The sequence below is a fragment of the Salvelinus sp. IW2-2015 genome, unplaced genomic scaffold (genome assembly GCF_002910315.2).
Source record: "Salvelinus sp. IW2-2015 unplaced genomic scaffold, ASM291031v2 Un_scaffold2246, whole genome shotgun sequence".
Taxonomy (NCBI): Eukaryota; Metazoa; Chordata; class Actinopteri; order Salmoniformes; family Salmonidae; genus Salvelinus; species Salvelinus sp. IW2-2015.
The window spans coordinates 2976-20196 of record NW_019943575.1 but is presented as its reverse complement, the minus strand read 5'-3'; the positions used below and the strand labels follow the sequence as shown (position 1 = coordinate 20196).

The 17221-nt window shown below is 50.8% G+C and overlaps 2 non-coding genes and 3 pseudogenes across 2 annotated transcripts; all 5 read right to left on the bottom strand.

Annotated features, from left to right (window-relative positions):
* Nucleotides 1–7227: 7227 nt before the first annotated feature.
* LOC112073377 (U2 spliceosomal RNA) lies at nt 7228–7405 on the bottom strand (annotated as a pseudogene).
* Nucleotides 7406–13002: 5597 nt separating this feature from the next.
* Nucleotides 13003–13122, bottom strand: LOC112073374 (U5 spliceosomal RNA). Its single transcript, XR_002894512.1, has one exon. It is a non-coding gene; the product is annotated as a U5 spliceosomal RNA (small nuclear RNA).
* Nucleotides 13123–13471: 349 nt separating this feature from the next.
* LOC112073380 (U2 spliceosomal RNA) lies at nt 13472–13651 on the bottom strand (annotated as a pseudogene).
* Nucleotides 13652–16094: 2443 nt separating this feature from the next.
* Nucleotides 16095–16213, bottom strand: LOC112073376 (U5 spliceosomal RNA). Its single transcript, XR_002894514.1, has one exon. It is a non-coding gene; the product is annotated as a U5 spliceosomal RNA (small nuclear RNA).
* A 397-nt stretch (nt 16214–16610) lies between these two features.
* On the bottom strand, nt 16611–16786 carry LOC112073368 (U2 spliceosomal RNA; annotated as a pseudogene).
* Between the last annotated feature and the right edge of the window lie 435 nt (nt 16787–17221).

The window sequence follows — 17221 nt, the reverse complement described above, 5'->3', positions numbered from 1 at the left end:
AGGGGCGCGGGGAGCTCTTTCGGGAAGTCATGTCAGAAATCGTTTCGGCTTTCGGTCGCCGTTTTATAAAAATAACAAATTTTGACTTGCACTCCGCATTCTCGAAAATTCCCACAAGGCGGAAAATAAATCATATTGCAGGCGCACGAACACGGGGCAAACGAGCGCGGCCTTTTCTCCTAAACGGAAAATATTTCAAAGACGAACTCGCGCGAGCGTAGGTTGGAGTAAAGGGAAGTTGGCCCCGAACAAGATGGCGTCGAGGCTTCGGCGCTTTTTGAGTTATGGCCATTTTGCTGGGATCAAAGGTCAAAAATGAAAGTAGGGTGCAATTTGCCGCTTCACGTCAAAGTACATAAGCATACGGTGTCAGGAAAAAAAAAAATGACGTTTATCTATCGTAATTTAAGAGAAATAGTACATTGTCCCTTTGGTGATGTTCACGAAGAGGAATTTTTTTTTCAAAAAAATCACAGATCCAGTTGCAGTTTGTTCACACGAACATTTTTAAAGTGGGTCTCGAAGCTCTGCGAGAATTCTGTGATTTATGTGATTTATGAAGTAACACACCATTTAACCCTCTGTTAATAAGTCAGTTCTTAACATAAAGACTTAAAGCTCAATATTATATAAGAGCCTACCCCAAGGAGGGTATGTTTCACGTTCAGCTTCCTATGTCAACTGGAAGTACCTTAAACTGGTGCATAGGGCAGGTTTGAAGGGTAAAAGGTCAGATCTTTTCAAAACTTCACTTGTGTGATTAGACAAGCCTCATGAACTGTAATCAGTCATTTTTCCAACAGATGTCAAAGAAGCCCTCGGCCCGACGCCGTCCGCGATTTTCCCGGACGACGTCGGACGTCTAGTAAGGGACCGTACGTTCGCAATATGAAAATCTTCACCGATCATACGGCTCCCGTACCAGATGTCCCTTAAGGTATGGAAAGCCTGTCCAAAAGTCCCTTTGTTAAAAAACTGTCTTTGGTCCTTTGTACAGGAACGGGGTGAGTCCTTATCAAAAAAGCCTCCTCCTGCTCTTCCGAATTGACTCCGTACCCATCCGTCGGGGCCCAGAGGAGACCCCTCCCCTAGGCGCGTCGCCCTAGGCTCCGCAGAGCTGTCAGGCCGTGGCCGCCAGGACCTCAGGTGTTGTGGGGGACCCTTCGGTTGGGGTCGAGGCCCCRTTTCGTTCGTACCACCCCAGGGCTTCCGTGGCTACCAAAGCCACTGCCTGGGGGGTGGTCTCTACCTGTTTTCCTACCAGCAGGTTGCGGGAGGACCACAAAGCGTCCTTCAGGCACGTGAGGGTGGGCCAGAGTTGTGTGAAGGCCTTTGGTGGAATAGGCCTTCGGCCCACCCCATACAGCACGAGCTGCGGCGTTAGGTCCTCCCCTGCTGGCAGACGTGGGGAGATCAGGGGGCCTGCTTCCTTCCACAGGTCCCTAGCAGCTCTGCACTCCCAGAGCAAGTGCCTCACCGACTCTTCTTGGCCGCAGCCTGGTCGGGGGCACGCGGATGTCCTCGCCATGCCCCGGGAGTGCATGACGGCCCTGACCGGGAGGATCTCATGGGCGACCATCCAGGACAGGTCACGGTGCCAATTCAGCAGGGCAGGATGGGCCACGTTGCGCCAAACCGTGGTGGGCTCACCTATCACGAGCCCGCGCACTGGACACACCGGTTCCCGTTCCTGCACAAGAGAGAAAAGAGAGCGCTGTTTGGTTAAAACTGTGACAGGCTCCTTTTCCAGTTTAAAATGTCTTAACTTTTTGAGCTGGGCATAGTGTGTGGGGAGCAGGAAAGAGACTGGGGCTCGCAGGTCGACTGGGATCAGCCTCAAGGATCTGAGGTAAGACCCCAGCCAGAACCGTGCGAGGGCCTGGGTCTTGTTGGTGACCGGGGAGGTGGCAAGAGTCAGATGTAGCGCTGTATAGCGGCTGCCCAGGAACAAGTAGAGGTCAGGCAAGCCTTTCTCCCCCTTGAGCCTGGGCCTCTTCACCACCTCCCTCAGCCTCTCCCACTTGCTTCCCCACAGGAAATAAAACAGCATCCGGTCCAGAGCTAAAAGAGTTGTTCGTGGGGGGATAAAAACAGAACTGATTAATAAAAGWACAGGTAAAATCACAGCCTTGATGATTAAAACCTTGCCCTCAAATGTCAGTCGTCTCAGTCCCCAAAAACCCAGTCTCTGTCTTACAGTCCCTAAAATACCAGTCCAATTGCCACTACCTCCTCCCTCCCTGTCAAATTTTACCCCCAGAACCCTTATGTCCTTCATTTTAACTGTCAGTGGTAGTCTGGTCAAGTCTGAGTCTGCCCACGGTCCGAAGAATTGGGCCTCTGTCTTGTTCCTATTCAGTCTCGCCCCAGAGGCTTGTCCGTACCAGTCAGTCCTGTCCAGGGTCCTGTCGACAGATAAAAGGTCGGTACATAAAATGTTGACGTCGTCCATATAAAAAACGCACTTGGCAGTCATCCCCCCACTCCCCGGGATACTCACCCCACTGATCCGTTGGTCCCTTCTCAAGACCTGTGCCAGTGGCTCAATGCAAGCAACAAACAGGAGGGGAGATAATGGACAGCCCTGACGGACGCCGCAGTGTACTCCCACTGCTCTTGACAAATGCCCATTTACAAGGATTCTGCTGGTGATGTCCCCATACAGCAATCCCACCCAAGCTAGAAACCTTTCTGGGAACCCCATTTTTTGCAGTACCTTGAAGAGGTACTGGTGCGAGACCCGATCAAAGGCTTTCTCAAAATCTAAATTTAGGACTATAAGCCGCATGTTTCTGTCTCTCGCATAACAGATGGCATCTCTGATCAGTACTAGGCTGTCCGTGATCTTCCTTCCCGGAATGGCACAGGCTTGATCCGGGTGGATCACCTCCCCTAAAACAGAAGACATTCTGAGTGTTAAAACCTTGGTAAAAAGTTTACAATCAAAATTTAAAAGGGTAATTGGTCTCCAGTTTGTCAGGTCAGTCCTGTCATTTTTCTTGTGTAAAAGGGTCACGATTCCTACTCTAAAACTGTCAGGTAGTCTGTCAAGTTGTTCGAAGTCGGTAAAAACAGTCAGAAGTTCGTCGGCTAAAACATCCAAAAAGGTCAGATAAAACTCCAAGGGGAGGCCGTCCTCCCCCGGTGATTTACCCCTCTTAAAATGTCTCAGTCCTTCGTCGAGTTCAGTCATTGTCAGATCTTTCGTTAGGTCGTCCGTGCTGGGTATAGTCCTGTCAATGTATGTTAAAACGTCCTCCATAATCTCCTCACATACATCTTTTACCCCGAACAGTTCCCCATAAAAATCCTCGACTACTCCTTTAATTCCCTCTGTGTCTGTTTTTAAAACCCCATCTTTATCTTTTAACCCTGTCATTAACCTACCCTTGCTAACTATCTTCTTAAAAAAGTACCTAGTGCACTTCTCCCCCTCTTCTAATTCCCTTTCCTTACTTCTTAAAATAACCCCCTTGCTCTTATGTTCTGCTAAAAATGCCATTTCTTTCTTTACTTCTTTGATTTCTTGGTTAAAATCAAAGCCCTGTTGGCATAGGTTAAAATACCGTTCCAGTCGCTTCTGCAGTCCCAACATGCGTCTATCCTGTTTCTTGCTTTCCCTCTTTCCTATCTCCCTGAAGAAGGTCCTCGTCTTACCCTTCACCATTTCCCACCACTGTGCTCGTGTATCGAAGAAGTCCTGTAGCGTCTGCCACTGGCTGAACTGCTCCCTGTACTGACTAACTACTCTATCATCTTCTAAAAGGGAGCAGTTCAGTTTCCAGGGCCCTCGTCCTACAGTCACACCCGAAGATAGTGAAAGGGTGCACGTCAGCATTACGTGATCTGAGAAGAAAGTAGGGGTTATTCTAGCATCAGTTGGGGGACAGTCCCGGGTAAACAGATAGTCAATGCGAGAGGCTCTGGTGCCGTCCAGGTGAAGCCCTCCTCTCTTGGATGCAGGGTTTTAAAACAGTCAGTTAGTTTAAAATCCCTGCACAACCCTTGCAATAAAACACTTGACCTATCTACCTTAAAATCCTCTCCTGCCCCTCTCCTGTCTGCTCTACTTAAAACACAATTAAAATCCCCACCCACCACTAGAGGATCCCTCCCCAGCATGTGGGACTGCAGGTCTTCTAAAGGGTGCAACGGTCATGTTTGTTGTTAAAACCATATACATTTAGTACGTTAAAATTCCTCCCCATAAAAGTACAGTTGGCTAAAAGAGCACGCCCCCCAACCACCACTGTGCTCCCCCTCACCACCACCTGTGGGTTCTTGAATAAAATGGCAACACCATCGTTTTTATTAAAATTGAATCCGCTCCAAATGGAGGGCCCGCGCTGCCACTTTTCCTCCCATTTGCTGTAAGAGGATAAAAAGGGTAGACCACACTCCTGTAATAAAAACACCTCTGAATTAACACTTTCTAAAAAGTATAAAACCGATTGTGCTCTTATTTCAGTCTTCACACTCCTAACATTTATGGTGGTGATGTTAAAAGCCATGAAAGAGGTAAGTAAAAACAGTGCTAAAAGGAAAGAAGGCATTAAACCAGTTGAAAAGGGGTTATTTTTCGGGTTCTTTCTCTCTCTCCCTACGGGGTAAGGGGGGGTGGTAGGGAGAGGAGGTTAAAACAGGGTTTAGAAACGATTCCTGGTTAGGAGAGTTGAGAGGGAAGACCCTGGACTCATCCTCCCCCTGGGAGCTCTCCCACTCCAGTTTACCCTTCTTTTCCTCGCCCTGTTCGGGGTCGGAGAGCTCCTCTGCATTTCTCTTCCGTAGGGGAAGTTGTTCGCCCTGGGCCTCTCCCCCCCCCCCTCCCGTACCCTCCTCGCTTGACAGTGTCGGAAACGACACTGTCATCATGCTGTCAGACCCACTTGGGGAGCTCTCACTCACCAACTCTCCAGGGTCGTCTTTCTCGGCCCTTTCTCCTTCAGGGGTCACTTCAGTCTGGGGCAGGGGGATTGGGGTGGGGAGGGTTTTTGCCTCCCCTCCCACTTCTTCCACCACTGCGCCTTCCGCGCCCTAAACCTCTCCTACCACCTCCTCCACTACTGCCACCACTTCCTCCACTACCGCCACCACCTCCTCCACTACCGCTACCACCTCCTCCACTACTGCCACCTCCTCCACTACTACTGCCACCGCTACCACCTCCTCCACTACTGCCACCGTGGCAACTGCCGCTTTGCTCCCTCTGGCGCTCGGAAGCCCGTCCGCTGCCCGCGCGCCTCCATCCTGCCAGCCCTGACCTTGTTGGCCCAGGAGGAGGGGCAGCTGCGGATGAGGTGGGACCGCTCGCCACAGAGGTTGCACGATCTGCCGTTCGTGCAATCCTCGTAGCGGTGGCGCCACCTCCCGGCACTTCATGCAGACCACCTTGTCACAGGCGTCTGCTAGGTGGCATGTTCACCACACTTACGGCACAGCTTGGGCTGGTCCTGGTAGTGAACATGGCCCCTGTTCTCTCCGAGGACTATGGTGGATGGGATGGCTTTCAARCCACCATAGCCCCCGGGGTCCTCCCTCTGCTGGACAGTGACCCTCCAGGCCCCTGTCCAGATCCCATCGGGATCCTTCACCTGGGTCAGGGGCCCCTTCACGTTGCAGTACCTGCCCAACCATACTGCAACGTCCTCCGGCTGTACCGTTTCGTTGTACATACGGACAATAACGGTTTTAATGCTATTGTCCGTCAGCTTGATCACCTTAAGCATAGCTGCCAGGGATCCCTGGGTGTTCTGGGCGTTCTGGAGTTGCCCCCAGAATTCCCTCAGGAAGCTGGCGCAGGCGAAACTAACATCGAAGCCCTTCCCATACGGGAGGGTTAGGATGCAGTTCACCTGCTCAGGTACAAAACAGAGTTCCTTTTGGAGGAATRTTCTGGASAAATCCAATCGGGATAACTCCATTAWTTTCCCTCCCTTCTCCTTTAAAAGGAGGCGCACGGCGTGGTGCCTCCGCATGCCAGCCTGTGCTGCTGACATGGTGAAGGCCCACTCCCTTTAACCCAACACCAGTGAAAAGAATAAACAAAAATAGGGGAGGGGGAGTGTAAACACCCGAGGAAGCTGGCAGGTCCAGCTATGCTAGGCTAACAGGGCCTACCAACACCACGGGACACAAAACAAACTAACAAAGCACCCAGGTGAACTTATCAACAATGGGAAAGACGCAGGGGAAAAATTAAAAGGTACACCTAACAAACAATTAACAAGGGCTAGGAGGCTAGCAGGCCGGGACAGGAAAAACAAGACAAATACAGCCAAGCCTGAGGGGCGAGGAGGCTAGCAGGCCAGTCAACCAATCTAAGTTAACAGGAGAGCCCGCCAGCTAGCCAACCCAGCTGGCAGGCACTACACAAACAACAAACAAACAAGAACCAAACAAGGGGGGGGGAAATAAAAATAAAAAGGTACACCAAACAAAACAATTAACAAGGGCTAGGAGGCTAGCAGGCCGCACTAGCCGGTGAGGCTAAGCTACCAAGATAGCAGGCCAGGTACTAAAACCTCCCAGCTGACAAGAAACAAACAAGAATAAAATTAAAAGGGGGTGGGGGGTAGAAAACTAGGGAACAAATATGGATTGGGGGGGACACACAAAAAGGAAAAACAACAACAAGTACTAACAAAAAACAAGCCAAAATTGAGGGGCAATGAGGCTGGCAGGCCTCACCAGCAGGCCGGGCTATGCTAACCAGCTAGCAGGCCGGCCAGCCAGCAGGCCGGCCAGCCAGCAAGGGTCCCACAAGTGGCAACAAAAACCAACAAACAATTACTAGGACCAGGGAAAGTTCAGGGGATAGAGAAAACAATTAGAAGAGTAGGGGTGGGTTAATGGGGGCTACGAAACAACAGAAGAAAACAAACAATGCCTGCCAAACCTGAGGGGCGAGGAGGCTAGTAGGCCAGTCCAGCTAAGCAAGACAGGCCGGCTAGCAAGCAAGCCAACCCAGCTAGCAGACACTACAAACAAACAGAAGGAAAGCTAAGGGTAAAAGGGATGGGGAAACACGAGGAACACAAACAGCTACTTTTTTAAAAATATTTTTTAAGTGAAATAGAAACACAAAACACAACAACAAACAAAAATACAAGAAGTGATTAAATAAAACCTTGACTCACCCTACAGGTGCTGATGCACCTGCAGTCCACCACCACCAAACCATTTGTTAAGATAGCTTTGTGTCTTGTTTTGTCCTTGACAACGGGAGAAGTGTGTTGCACCGTTCCCGGAGGTACTGCAATACCGGGTCGATGCGTGGAGCGGACGGAGCAAGCCCCATTTCCGACTCCCTGTTCGAAAAATCCATTTAATATGTAGTCCCCCGATGGGGGACGTATCAGATATTAAACTGATAAGAACAGATTTTTTTTTTTGTTGAAAAAATAATTTATTACTTTCAATACCCTTCATTTTTACAAAATCATATTTTAGCAATCAAAATCAAATATTTCATTATTTTAAACCTATTTACAAAATTAATCAACAAAACAAAAACCCTCAGGGGAGCATCATCCCTCCCCTTCATACCTAATCAATACCTTTCCCTATCTCCCTGTCCCTAATCTATACCCTTACATCTCTAAATTACTCCCAGCCCTAAACCCCCTTTCCACCTCTCCCGAGCAGCATGCTGCCCCCACTTCAACTCCTCCCTCTTCATCCTCCCCCTCAAATCTCCTTCCACCCTCCTTACTATCCCTTCCACCCCCCAATCTCTCCCTGTCTTGACCAAGTTCTGCCTGGCTTCCCACAGCCCCCGCTTAAAGAGACTCATGAGAAGCCAGATCAGAAACGTGTCCCTAACTGTACCCCTCGCTCTCCCTACACCTCTCTCTAACCTAGCCCAAGTCAACACAAAATCCCCTCTTACCATTCCTAACAACACCCGTGCCCTAGCCCATACTACTCCGGCAAAGGCACAGTCCCAAAAGGCATGACGCACAGTCTCCTCCCTGCCACAAGCAAATCTTGGACAGGTGGGGGATCGCGCCAAACTATGCCGGTACATAATAGCACGCACCGGCAAGCACTTGTGGAGGCTCAACCAATTCAGGTCCTTGAGCCTGTTGTCCAGGCCCCGCGCCTGCACTCCCTCCCAGACCACTTCCGAGATACCCACTACAGGCGCCGGACTCCCTGCCCGTCTGACCTCCTCGTACAGGTGCCTGTGGTCTAAACCTACTCGGGCGACTTCAACCTCGGGGTGCGCACGCAGCCACTTGGCCGCATGGCCAAAGTGCCACGGCAGCTGTTCCGCCCGAGGACCCGTGATAGACCACACCATTACGCTTCTCGCCTGATACGAGAAGAACACCCGCAGGAGATAACCGGACGGGTGTATCACTGGATGAGCAAGCTCCGTCAACAAGAACGAAACAAACAATGCATCCAGCTTGAGGGGGAAATGTGGTACCCCCCTACCTCCCTCCCCGATGGGACAGAGCATGCGTGCCCTGGCGACCCACTCGTACCTGCCACCCCACATGAACWGAAACACAAGCCTCACTAGAGGCTTCCTCAGACAAGCCGGCAATGGGTAGATGTACGCCAAATACAAAAGAGACGGCAATACATCCACCTTGAGAACTAAGACCTTGCCTAAAAAAGACAAAGACCTAGCTCTCCACATCGCTAGCTTCCTCTGTACCACTGCGATACCCCTGTTCCAGTTCAGCGTCGCTGAGCCGGAGTTCTCAAAATGGACCCCGAGAATCTTCAGGGCCCCGTTAGAGAGACAACCCCCCGGGCACATCCGTCCTACCGCGCCATCTTCCGAAATACTTAACGGAAGACTTTGCATGGTTGAGAACCGCTCCCGACGCTCGGGTGAAATCCCCAAAAATGGCAAGAGACCTTGTCAGGCACGAGTCCTTGCACAACAGCAAGGAAGTGTCGTCGGCGTACTGCGTCATCTTAACACGCAGCCCGCCACTTCCAGGGATCAACAAGCCCTCCACCCCTGTGTCTGCCCTAATGGCAGCCCCCAGAGGCTCCATGTACAGAACGAAAAGGAGTGCCGAMAGCGGACACCCCTGCCTGACTCCAGACGAGATGTCAAAAACGTCACCCAAGTGACTGTTTACGCTTACTCGGCACCCCGCTCCGACATATAAAGTACGGATCCATCCTATAAACTTTCCCCCAAATCCTAAGCTACCTAATACCCTGAATAGAAATGATCTATTCACGCGATCAAAGGCTTTCGCCTGATCTAGCGCTGCTACCATTAAAGGCAGACCTCTATCTTCAACCCAAGCGATGGAGTCCCTGATCAACTTTAGGTTCCATCTAATAGAGCGTCCCTCTACCCCGCACGTCTGATCCTCGTGGATGACGTAGGGAAGGGCTGTGCGCAACCGGTCCGCTAAGACCTTTGCAAGCAGCTTATAATCTACACACAGCATGGTCAATGGCCGCCAGTTGCCAAGGTCTGTTGCGTCCCCCTTCTTATAAAGAAGTGACAGCACACCGACTACCATTGATCCCCCCGGGACACCCGTCTCGAGGATGGCCTTCAAGACTTCTAGTACCACCGGTCCAAGTATACCCCAAAACTTGAGGTAAAACTCGGCCGGCAGTCCATCCATCCCAGGCACCTTCCCTTTTCCCATCCTCCTGAGGGCTCTCTCAACCTCTTCGAGGGAGATCTGAGCCTCCATCGCTTCTCTAACGTCCTCCGGCAATCGCCGGGACAAGTGTTCTAAAAACACATTTCCCTGCTCTACCTCTACCTCCCTTTCTTTAAAAAACCATCGGAAATGGTCAGTTGTCACCCTGACCATCTCCTCTGGTTTATTCACTACACTCCCATTTTCTTCCCTAACCCCATACATTATCTTCCTACTCTGTCTGCTCTTAACTGACTTAAAGAACATGGTGGAACAAGTCTCGTTGTGTTCTAAAAAGCCCCTATGTGCACGCTCCAGGAAAGCTCAAGCCTTTTGCTCCTGCAGCTCCCTGAGCTGCGCCTTCAGGGCTGTGGATCTCTCCCAGTCAAACGACCCGCCGAGGTTGCCTGCCTCATACTCGAGTTCGATTAATCTTTGGATACGATCCACCTCCCTCCTTTCCTCCCTTTTTTTCCTCTTATTATATCCTATAATAAAGGCCCTAATCCCTACCTTTACTATATCCCACCACTCTAACACCCCCTCGCACATGGACCGGAGGCCTTCAAGCCCCCGAAACACCCCTGTAACGGCATTGACAAAAACCTGCTCATCAAGTAGATCACGATCTAATTTCCAGTACCCCCTACCGAAGAGGCAGACTGGCGACCCCACCTGCAGGAGCACCCCGTCGTGATCCGAAAAGAAAACAGGCACCAGCCGCCCAGACAACTGACCCAAAGACCTAGATACAAAAATATAGTCGAGCCTCCGCGCAACCCCCCTGGAGTTGCGCCATGTAGGACCGGCCATTGTCGGAGTAGTGTGCAGGCCACCATCAACCAGACCATGGCAAGCCATTAGCCCGGTGATGGCCCCTGCACTACTATCCCCTCCTACCCCTAAATCTGTATTAAAATCTCCCCCTATCACCAAGTGCCTATTTGTAACACACAGGGGCGTCAGACAGTCCACCATCTCCCTCCTGTCTGCCGCCACCTGTGGCCCATACACCACCACTAACCTATACCTACTAGCCCTATACGTGATATCTACCCCCAATACCCTCCCCTGTATCACAACAAACATGCCCTCTAATTTAACTTCCCTATTCCCGAACAAAATCCCCACCCCCGTTGAATGAACCCCACCTATTCCCCAAACTGACTCCCCCTTATCCCACTCCCTCCTAAACCTATCAACGTTCCCTCCATCCCTCAGGTGAACCTCCTGTAAAAAACAAATCTCAAACCCACCCCTTCCAAAAAACTAAACACCGCCCTCCTCTTAACAAAATCCCTCAAACCCCTTACATTTAAACTAAACAAAATAACCGAACTATTCATTAATCAAATACTCCTCAAACCAAAACCCAAACCAAAAAAAACAGGAGACTCACCCGCTGCTCCCCCTCTCATCTGACAGGGACGTCCTCTCCTCTCCTGTCGTCCCCCCATCTCCTTCCCCCAGACTACTTATCGGTGACCCCACGTCCCCATATAAGTCTGCCGTCCCTCCCTCCCCTACCCGATCCAGTGTCCTACCCTGGATGTCACTCCCCTCCGGCATTTTTATAAAAAGTTTGTCTAACTTTGGATCCTCTTGAGACACCGGAAAACCCGCCCCCTCTCTCTCTCCCCCCCCCACTTTTCTCCCTCCCACTGACCGTCGTCCTCTTCTTCTTCTCATACCCCGACCCCAAGGGGTCTCTTTCCTCCCTTGCCTCCACTCCCCCCCCTCCCCTATCCCCTTCTCCTTCCTTTTTTCTCCTTTTGCCTCCTTTCCCTCCTTCTCCTCTTCTGCTTCCATCACCTCTTCTCCCTCTGTCCCGACCACCTCTCCTTCCATTTCTACCACCTCTCCTTCTGTCCCAACCACCACTCCTTCTGTCCCGACCACCACTCCTTCTGTCCCGGCCCTCTCCTCCTCTTTCTCTTCTTCTCTCTCTCCTTCCTTCGGTGCAGTCTTCCCGCCTTTGCCACCTCCTTCTTCCTTCTCCTCTCCTCTTCTACCCCCATCCCCCGCTCTCGCTCCCCCCCCAGCTGCAGACGCGTATGACCTCCGCTTAACCGGGCAGTCTCGCCACAGGTGCTCCCCCGAGCCACACCCGTGGCACGCCTTAGGCTCCCTGCAATCCTTCGCCTCGTGCTCTACTGATCCCAAAATTTGCAACTTCCTTGTGCTGCACGAGGCGAGGATATGGCCCATTAGGCCATACAATGCGCCTGAAACGGGTGGCCGACGCGTGCATAAACACAACGTCCCCCTAATCAGCCCCCAAGGAGAACATTGCAGGAGGATGGAGGTAACCCCTGTCCCTTTGGGTCCTCCCGAGTAGTGGCCCTTGGAAATCCTCTCTCTCCCATTCCAGAACCGTCCCGGGAGTCCGCCTGAGGTGCAGCTTGCCGAGGAAACCTGGTCGGTCACCGTATTCGTCCCAACGAAAAGGGCCCTCACCTCTCATCTTGACATGAGGATTAAATGTTTACAGTACCACCCTAAAGTTATTTCTCGCCAGGCTTGAGGTGGCTTTCTCGCCACCTCATAGTTGCAGAGGGGTTTTTGCTCTTATCTTCCTTCGCCTTTTTTCATCATCTCATCATGCTGAACCTCCGTGTAAAAACGTGACCATCATAGGCCTTCTCCATCGGATTACCCTGTAGGCATAGAACATCCTTCACTCCTAACCTTAGGTCCCCATCAGGATATTCCTCCCAACCGTCTCTCTCCCCCAGGGCTCCACCTCCTTGTCCGTCCATGCAATCTGATGGTATTTCGCCAATCCCATCCCAGGAACCGATCTGCTTGTAATTGCTCTGTGTCATCTTGTCAAAAACAAAATGGTGTTTTTCCTAAGCTCTCTTTTTGCAAGAAGCCAAAGAAAAGTGTAAACCGGATTTAACGGAAAAAACGTTTCCCACAAAAAATACACTTTATCGCCTCACTATCTCCGACCTTTTCGACCAGCGAGCTCTGGGTGCAACCTCGGTACCAAGCCTGATCTGCAGCCAAAAGGCACAAGAAGCAAACCCACAAATGGACCCATCACGCGGCAACCCGGGTCCCTCGGCAGTACTTTGGCGGTTTGGCAAAGTGGCTTCCTCCTCCCCCACCAAACCTTCACACTGGCACAGACAGAACGCGAGACAGACATGCAGGTGTCTTTTTTTTTTTTTTAAAGTTCGCCAATGCGTCTTTAAGTCATTCTTAGTGTCACTGCTTTGTGTAACAGCAATCAATGCCTTAGCACTACTCTGGAGTGAGAAAAATACACCGGTCCGCCGATTGAAGGTAAACGGTGCATGAGCAAAAAGCTCTCGGTTGCGGTGGTGGCTCATCATCCTCTTCAACTTTCTCTGAAACAAGATTACCGGGGTCTCTGCTCAGAAGCAAAGCCCATCCAAAAATACTTTTGAACTCATAAGGTGCTTCCTCTCCACCGGAAGTCTTTAGTAAAAGGCGAAAGGCTGTGCGTAATGAAGAGAAACAAGAGTCGTATGGAAGTCAGAGGTCGGGGCCCAGAACACACTCTGTGCATACTAGGCGGCATATCTCACGGGTGGGTGGTCACCCAGAACCCATCTGCCAACTTTCCAGGGGCTGTGTGGTGGGTAAAAGTCACAGACAGACAGACGCAGACAGACAGACAGACAGAACAGACAGACAGACTCACTCACTCACTCGACCAACGTTTTTTTCTAAATGGCGGAAACGGGGGAACCCACGAAGAGCGCTTCGCCCTACTTCAATTTGGGTGTTTCTTGTTTTTCTCCTTTCCTTCTTCTGTAGCTAGCTGGTTTAGATAGCGTTTGTGTCTTTTTTTTGTCCTTTACAACTGGAGAGAGTTGTGTTGCACCGTTCCCCGGAGGTACTGCAATACGGGTCGATGCGTGAGGACGGACGGGCAAGCCCATTTCCGACTCCCTGTTCGAAAAATCCATTTAATATGTAGTCCCCCGATGGGGGACGTATCAGATATTAAACTGATAAGAACAGATTTTTTTTTTTTTTGGGGAAAAAGTTTTATTGACACATTTCCTTTAAAAACAGCTCATACATTTTTTTTACATCATTGATACACATAAAAACGGCAATAAAGCATAAAACACAGCATTTGAAAGTTACATTTAAATTGGGTAAAAAGTACATGTTGTTTAAAACAATGAAAACAACCACAATAAAAGTACTTTTCTTGTAAAAACATCAAATCTGTAAAAGCCATTTAAAATGTGTACTAATGATTTAACAAAGGTAAKAYGTTTTAAGACATGAGAAACATGTTAAAAAGTCACTTTGTTAAAAYGCTGTCTTCGGTCCTTTGTACAGGTGCGGGGTGAGTCCTTATCAAACTCGCCTCATTCTGCTCCTCTGGATAAACTACCGTCCCATCCTTCGGGGCCCAGAGGAGATCCCTCCCCTAGGCGCATCGCCCTAGGCGCCGCAGCGCTGTCAGGCCGTGGCCGCCGGGACCTAGGGTGTTGTGGGGGACCCTTCGTATGGGGTCGAGGCCCCCTTCCTTTTGTACCACCCCAGGGCTTCCGTGGCTACCATAGCCACTGCCTGGGGGGTGGTCTCTACGTTCTTCGCTACCAGCAGGTTACGGGAGGACCACAGGGCGTCCTTCAGGCACGTGAGGGTGGGCCAGAGCTTGGTGNGGCAAAAGGTGAGAAAAGGAAGGAGAAGGGATAGAGGAGGAGGTAGGTGGGGAGGGACCATCCCCCTCTGCCCCGACCACCCCCACTTCCATCTCAAAACCCTCTGCCCTAGCCACCTCTCCTTCTGCCCCGGCCATCTCTCCTTCTGTCCTGTCCCTACCATCCTGCTCCCCAGGCGAAACCTTCTCCCTAATCTCCTTCACCAAACCCCTCTTCAAATCCCCTGCCCTCCATCCCTTCACCGGCCCCTTCCCCTTCATCCTCTCCCTCAGCTTCCCAATGAGTTCCTTTTTCTGCCCCATGTCCAAAACCTCCTCTTCTGCTTCCTTCCCCTCTGTCCCGACCACCTCTCCTTCCATCTCGACCACCTCTCCTTCTGTCCCGGCCACCACTCCTTCTGTCCCGGCCCTCTTCTCCTCTTCCTCCTCTTCTCTTTCTGGCTTCTTCGGTACAGTTCCTCCTCCTCTGCCACCACCTTCTTCCCGCTCCTCTTCTCTTCTACCCCCATCCCCAGCTCTCGTTCCCCCCCCAGCTGCAGACGCGTATGACCTCTTCCTAGCCGGGCAGTCTCGCCACATGTGTGCCACCGAGCCACACCCATGACATGTTTTAGGCTCAGCACAGTCCCTCGCCTCGTGCTCGACCGACCCACAGTACCTGCACCTCCTCCTGCTGCACGAGGCCGAGGCATGYCCATAGGCCATACAACGCCTGCAAAACGGGGGCTGACGTGCATAAAACAACGTCCCCCTATCAGCCCCCAGGGAGAACATCGCCGGAGGATGGAGGTAACCACCCTGTCCCTTTGGATCCTCCCTGAGGAGGGCCTGAAATCCTCTCTTCCCCGTCCAGAAACCCAAAGAGTCTCTGAGGAGCCTGGCTGAGGATACACTGTCCATAAACCTCCCCAGGAAAGCCCTCACCTCCTCGTCCTTCACGTAGGGGTTATACATGGTAACCGTTACCACCCTGAAACTGTTCCTCGCCAAGCTCGTAACCTCATACATGTTCATCGGCCTCTCTTCTTTCAGGTCCTTCACCCTCTTCATGATTTCCTCATGCTTCTTCTCCGTATAAAAGGTTACATCATGCGCTTTTTCCATAGGGTTATCCTGAAAGCATAGGACATCCGCCACCGTCAACTTCAAGGCTCCCATCAATATCGTRCTTGCAAAGGTATCTCTCCCGACTTGCTCCACCTCTTTATTCCTCCATGCAAAACGCACTGTGTTGGTCAATCCAATCGCCGGAATCCCCTTTTTCTCCATATTCTCCATTCCAAARGACTTCCAAAAAAACCGAACCGAACCGCCACCAAAACAATAAACTTTCCTCCCTCCGGTCTTCCTTCGACCTTCTGACTCAGCGAGCTGTAGGGCACCTCGGTACCAAGCTTGATCTGAGCCAAAAGGCCGAGAAGCGATAACCCACAAATGGACCCCTGCGCCCGCCGGGCACCCGGGGTTCTTCGGCGACCTTTGGCGGTTTGGCAAAGGTGGCTCCTCGCCACCCACCCACCCACCCACCCACTCACCACCTCACCCACCCACCAAACCAACCTTTCCCTGGCGACAGACAGACAGACAGACAGACAGACAGGACAGACAGACAGACAGAAAATGCGGTGTTTTTTGTTGTTGTTTTTTTTAAGTGCGCAATGCGTTCTTTAAGTCACTAGCTCTTTGAACTCAATTGCCCTTAGCGGACACTTGGAGTGGAAAATACACCGGTCAGTCCGATTGAAGTCAAAAAGTCTCGGCGGTGGTGTGGGCGTCATCATCTCTGTCAATTTCTCTTGAAACAAGATATACCGGGCTCTGCCAGAAGCCAAAGCCCTTCCAAAAATACTTGGAACTCATAAGTGTTCCCTCTCCACGGACGTCTTTAGTAAAGGCGAAAGGCTTGTGCGTAATGAGAGAAAGACCAGAGTCGTATGGAAGTCAGAGGTCGGGTTCCGAGGCATACTCTGTGCACTACTAGGCTGGGACCTCGCGGGTGGGTGTCGGTTCACCCAACCCACTCTGCCAACTTTGTGTGGGTCAAAAAGTCAGACAGACCAGACAGACAGACAGACAGACAGACAGACAGACAGACAGACAGACAGACTCACTCACTCAACTCACTCACTCACTCACTCCTCACTATCGACCAACGTTTTTTTTTTTTATTTTTTTTTTTAAGTAAAATGGCGGGAAACGGGGGGAACCCACGAAAAGCGCTTCGCCCTACTTCCAACTTTGGATGTTTTTTCTTTCCTTTTCTTTCCTTTTCTTCTTCTGCCAGCTGTTTACACAGCTTTGTGTCTTTTCTTGCCTTGACAACGGGAGAAATGTGTTGCACCGTTCCTGGAGTACTGCAATACCGTGGTCCGTATGCGTGGAGCGGACGGAGCAAGCCCCATTTCCGACTCCCTGTTCCGAAAATACCATTAATATGTAGTCCCCGATGGGGGACGTATCAGATATTAAACTGATAAGAACAGATTTTTCTTTTGGAAAAAGTTTTATTGAACACATTTCCTTTAAAAACAGCTCATCATTTTTTACATCATTGATACACATAAAAACGGCAATAAAGCATAAAACACAGCATTTGAAAGTTAACATTTAATTAATGGGTAAGTGTTTTTTTTTTATTGTTGTCTTTTTTTGCATTTGTGTTTTTGTAGTTTACATTTGTTTTACTGTCTTTTGATTTGTTTTTTCGTGTTTTTTTGTTTTGTTTATTTTTTGTTTTTCCGTAGGCCTTTACGTGGTGCAGTTGTGTTGTGTTTAGTCAGGTGGGTTTTTCTCGGAGTGATCAGGCTTGCTTTCGGTCTGGCGGTTGTGGCGGTGTTTCTTGGGAGTGGTGGCCGGGTGTTGTGCGTGGTGTGCGGGCGGGTGGTTGTGGCGCCTGGCAGTGGTGGATGGGGGGTGGGTTGGGTTGTGGGCTGGTATGGGG